This window comes from Megascapheus bottae, chromosome 5 (genome assembly GCF_031878675.1).
Source record: "Megascapheus bottae isolate mThoBot1 chromosome 5, mThoBot2.hap1, whole genome shotgun sequence".
NCBI classification, from domain to species: Eukaryota; Metazoa; Chordata; class Mammalia; order Rodentia; family Geomyidae; genus Megascapheus; species Megascapheus bottae.
Genome location: NC_143513.1, coordinates 84,134,979 through 84,140,372, shown reverse-complemented (window position 1 = coordinate 84,140,372; position 5,394 = coordinate 84,134,979). Strand labels below are relative to the sequence as shown.

Sequence of the window (5,394 nt, the reverse complement as noted above, 5' to 3'; positions counted from 1 at the left end):
CCCCCCTCCCAGCCTGTCCTGCTGCTTCAGCCCAGAACCCTGGCCTTGTTTTACTTGGGGAAATGGCTTTGCCGTCATTTAGCTTCCTGGGAGGCTGAGCCCCACCCGGAGAGGCCTGGCTCCCGGTCGGTATGGCTGGGCACCAGACGGTACCACGACGGAGTAAGGGGAACGTCACACACACGGACACCTGCACGCACACAACGTCTAGGCAGAAGCGACGCATAACGCAGTCTAACACAGTCGGCTCCTTTCGGGACGAGGCAGCAGAGGCCTGAGAGGAGAAGTCCAAGCTCAAGGTCACCTCCGGGCCTGGCGGCCGGTTTGGCGTCTGGGGTTGCGCCCCTCTCCCTCCCCGCGCCGCCCCTCCCGCCCCCCGGAGCCGCCTCCAGCCCCGTCGGCCGACCCCGCCCGACCCCGGGCTGGGGGAACGTCGCCGGTCCCCGGGTTTCTCCTTCCCGCCCGCGCCCCACGCTTTCGCTGGGCGACGCCGGGGCCGCAGCGAGCTCCTCGGTCTCCAAGTCCGGCCCAGCTCCCGGGCTGCCCGCGGGCCCCGGGCGGGAGTTCCTGGGTCACCGCTCCCTCCCCAGCCCATCCGCCCTCCCTCCGGCCGGCCGAGCTCGGAGGAGGGCCCAGACCCCGGCCCCCGGGCTGGGAGACGCACCCGCCGCCGCCGGGCTCCGCGGACAGCCGCGCGCTCGCCCCTGCCCACCGCAGGGCCCCGGGCTCCCCGGAGGCCCTCGGCGGTGGGGAGGGGTGGGGAGGGCCCACTCGCCCCACCCGGGACCGCCGGGCCCAGCCCGGACGCTCATCCGTTCCCGGCGCGGCCCCGGGGAGCCCGGGGCTGGATAGGGGCGCGCGGGCCCGGGCCCTGGCCGACTCGCACCGCCCGCTGCGCGCTGGCCCCACGCCCGGCGCACGCAGGCTCACCCACGCGAGGGTGGCCCGGGCGGGCCTGGGGCGGGCAGCGGGGGGCAGCCACGGCCCGGGCGGGCGCCGGGGAGCCCGGGAGGCGCGGCGGGGACGCGTCCCGGAGGCCGCCGGCCGCCCGAGGGCCGGGTCGCGCCCCTCCCCGCGGGCCTCTCCACTGTACCCGGTCCGCCCAGGTCCCCTCGGAGCGGAAGATGGAAGTTGGCTTTTGTCTGACCCGGTCAGGAGGAGCCGTTTTGTGGGATAAAGGCTTAACGCTCCGTGAACACGCGGAGAAAGCGCGGCGCTGGCCCTGTGACAAGCCCATTGTCCGGGCTGAGCCCCGCGGCCCGGCCTGAAAGCGCCAAGTTCAGGACGTTTCAAAGAGAGCTGATACCGGGGGGCGGGGGCCGGAGAGGTGCTCGGGAAATAAAACCCCAAATACAAAGGTGGCCACGTCCGACTCCTTCCCCGTGCTCCCCAGCCCGGCCTCGAATCCCCTTCTCCACACCTTTCTGGAAGGGGAGCCAGCCCCCCCCAAGCCTGAGGGAGCCTTCCCCACCCACTGCGGCCCCGACACACAGATGCCCATTGTCTGCCCTGCCCTGCAAGACAAGGATTTGCCTGTGGGATCTTAGGTGCCAAAATGAATGTTTTTAAAACGTGGAGTGTTATTGTTTTCTTTCGGTTTTATTATGATTACAATAACCTTTTCAAGGGGAAAAAAAGGCTATTTTCTAAGCCAGGGAGCAAAGGAAGTTCCATTTTTAGTGTTTAATTTGTTTAATGTGCCTCTGCGAAAGCAAATAATTTGGGAGAGCAAGCGGAGTCGTCAGGAAATTGAATGTGTTTTGTCTCGAGCCAAGTTTCCCTTGAGTGATTTCGTTTGCTTTCTGTCTCGCCACCGAGCAGACTCTGCACTGGGGATCTCTGAGCGCCTGGGCCAAGAGGGCAGCCGGAGGGGACCCTGTGCCCAGGGCTTTCCCCAGCCCTCACCTCTTCAGAAGGCAAACCACCCTCCCAAAGAACAAAACATGGCCTTGCAGAGCATCCTAATTCGAAGAGAAAATAGGATTAGGCCAAAGTATCAGCAAGGTAAGTCGGATTAACAGCAAAGCTCGGTACATTTTTGGCTTTCTTTTGCAATTTTAATTGTACAAAGGTATATGCTTCCCTTCTCTGGCTTTATTGAAAGAGGCTGTTTGTTTGTGCCCAAGAGGTAAACGATGAGCGATAAGGCTCTGTGTGGAATTGCAAACGTATAACCTTGCAAAATGACATTTCGCCCTGTAAAGTGTGACACGCTCGGGCAGATAAAGGCAGAGCACTGAACGCCAGCCTTTGTTAATGCTTTTTGCCCCCTGGCGTTGCTTAGATGCTAGGGCACCCCACTCTGGCGGCTGAGGTGTCTGCCCACGGGCGCCCACAGACAGGATTACAAATCGAGTCATTTTTAAAATATCCTGGCAAAGCTGGATGTTAAAAACTCATGAACGAGGATCACAGACCACTAAATCACAGGAGGAAAGGATCGCCCCCAATCTGCTTTTGATTGATTGTGTGTGTGTGTTTAATATCTCTGTATTGCCTTTTGCTACATATAAATTTAGTCTCCGTTTGTTAATCAGGCCCTTGTGCATATCATAAATTAACACAATTTCTTTGGGGCAAGGCAAAAGAGAATTTATAATTGTTTAAGTTTGCACATCATTTAGCAATTAACTCAGGGGGCAGAGGGGGCAGTTCCCTGGCAGCCGAGTACTGTGCACGAAGCATTTGGAAGTTGGTGAGTCTAACAGTCTGTGGCATTTCTGAAGGTCCTTTTCAGGCTAAACCACAGACAAAAAGCCAGAGGGAATGGATTCCAAGCCAGAATGTTTTTGCTGAGAGTGAAGTGTGGGTTTGCAGAAGTGGGGAGAAGGGCAAGGGAAAGAAAATGTTATTTGCTCAGTTTCCCCTTTTGGGAGATTACGGAAGAAGGAAGGACTGTGGAGTCTGCTTCTCCGCGAGCACTCACATACTCGGGTGGGGATGTCATTGCCATTTCTTCACATGGAGACAGGCGTCCCCAAAAGGACTGCTGGGGTCACACTTCCGGGGAAACTGCCCAGGGGCAGGTTTGAGAGCTGCTGTCAGGTCAGGGAAGGCCACAAGTTTGTTAGATGGGCCTTGTATAGATCGCTGCCCATTGGCTTGCTGCAGAGAATTCCAAGGTGGAGTGGGTCTCGGGCTTTCTCAGGGTGATATCATTAGCTACATTTGAGACATCTGCACTTCCATTTTCATTAATCTGATGAAAGGGGAGTCAAGGTGTCTTAAAAATTTCCCCAGACTTTCTGTTTTTCTTTCTCTATATTTGACCTGGATATGCACATGAAGATGAAGTATTAGACCTTTGTGAATGAGTGCAGGTTTCAGTGGCTTGGTCTGTGAATTCATGCATGGGTACCTCTTTAAAAGTGAATCGGGAATCTAGCTCATGCTAGGTTTGTGGAGCTCAGGGATCTCTTCTGTTCTCAGAGGCTGGAAAAGATCACCAATCTCTTTAGCCTGAACTCTATTTTGGTGGTTACTTAGTACACGAAACCTTCAAAGTTATTTGTTTTCCCTGGACTCCTACATGCCTTCTTCTTTCTCTCTGCCTCCTCCTCTCCCAGGGTAAATTACAAGATCTTCAGTGACTTTTGCTGGAGTCCCCCAAACTGACTTTACCACAGGAGTGGGGATGGTGGGGCTCACGTGCTCCTTGTAGCTGTAGTTAAATTTCCTCCTCTGCCTCACTTAGCTGGGCCCTGTGCTTTCTCTGGGGAGAGAAGGGGTCCCCCAGACAGGACAATATGGAATAATGAAGGAAGGAGAGGCGCTCCAGTGGCTCACACCAGTAACCCTAGCTATACTAGAAGCTACGGATAAAAGCTCAAAGTCAGAGAAATCATCAGGACTCTTATTTATCTAATTAGCCAACAAAAACCCCCCAAAACAGTGGTTCAAGTGGTAGAGTACCAACTTTGTCTGGCAAAGCTAAGGATTCAAGCCTACTGGTACTGGCCTGTAGACAGTGAGAGGGTGAGGAAAGCTAGCCAGAAGGAGTGCTTTACCATGAGGGGCCACACCAAACGTGTAGAAACCACCCGCGTATTCACCCCCAGGAACCCCTTTCGGTGGGGTTTTTCTCTGCTGGTCCCCCACAGATGCAAGGTGTTTTGAGCAGTCCGGCTGCACCTCTGCTTGTGGCTGGACTGCTCAGGTGAGAGACTCAAGGCAAGGGAGAAACAAAAAACACTGAGCTGCGGCACTAGAGGAGACAGGAAATGCCCCGTCTTCTCCGTCTATGTTGGAGAGAAGTAGGGCGGGGAGAAAGGGCCTTGTTTTATTTGGGAAATCCAGGCTGGAGCTGGAGGAAGCCCAGGACCTACTTTTCTTTCAGACCTGGGCCTTCCCGTTTCATCCCATCCCACAGACACGGTGGCCCCAGAACTGGACTGTGCTTTCGTTGGCCTGAAGACTGGCAGCCTCTAACTTATACCAGCCACCCAACCCTGATAGACCGGCAGGCAGCGGAGGCCTAGGAGTCTGGACCTGGGGTAGGGACAGAGGCTGGGGTCAAACATATACCCCTGGAAGCTTTTATGGATTTGTTTCTGTTTGTGGAGAGGACTTTCGAAGATGTACTGTGTTCTGGCAATGTAGAGAGGAAATATCTAAAGTCATGTCCACAGGAATTCAGCACCAGAGCCCAACGAAACCTAGCTTTCACAAAGCCCCACCAGCTGTATCCCAGGACGAGACAGAATGGTAGCTCCGTGGGCTTGGCCCTTGGGCACAGCCCCCACCTCAGAAATCTCCTTGCTCCGCAGCCTGGAAGGACAAATGGGAGCTCCAGAACCCTGGCAACCTAGTGGGCCCTGGCTCTTGGCTCCTTTTTCTAACTTGTCTGTTGGGGGGGGGTGGGTGGGCGCCGAGGGAAACCCTTGGTCAGGTGTGAGAGGGGAGGGGAGAAATAAAGCAGGAGACAGGGGAGCTTTTGAAAATTTCCCCATTTGGGATAAGAAATGGAGAAAGTTCATTCCCAATGATTTGTTGTAAAAAGTAGTCTGGGGAGAGAACAAACAAAAAATTTAAATATGTTTGTGTTATATTTATTTAGTTATTTGTCTTCTCTAAATATAGCTTTATCAGATGCTTCAAAGGCTGTAAATTGAGCAGAGTCCAAAAACTGCCTCTGCCAAGTTCAAACTCCTTAGGTTCCACCATGCATTTTATTTATACTTCAGTTTATTCAAACTTATTTTTGAGCCACAGAAAGGGTGGTTTTATTTGGTTAGTAAAGATTGTGTTTAATTCATTGATTATGCATTGTAAAAGTTTAGCCGTCCATGCCCACTCCAATTCTAAATTGGGAAGTTAAATATTTGTTTTTAATTTTCTGGCTCAAAAATGTTAACTCACAGAAATTATTCTTTCTGCTCAGATGTGTTTGCAGAA

At 54.1% G+C, this 5,394-nt stretch overlaps 1 long non-coding RNA gene across 1 annotated transcript; it reads left to right on the top strand.

Annotated features, from left to right (window-relative positions):
- Positions 1-244: 244 nt before the first annotated feature.
- On the top strand, positions 245-4,802 carry LOC150063837 (uncharacterized). The gene is made up of 3 exons (XR_016535464.1): positions 245-299; positions 1,822-2,004; positions 4,337-4,802. It is a non-coding gene; the product is annotated as an uncharacterized LOC150063837 (long non-coding RNA).
- The last annotated feature ends 592 nt before the right edge of the window (positions 4,803-5,394 follow it).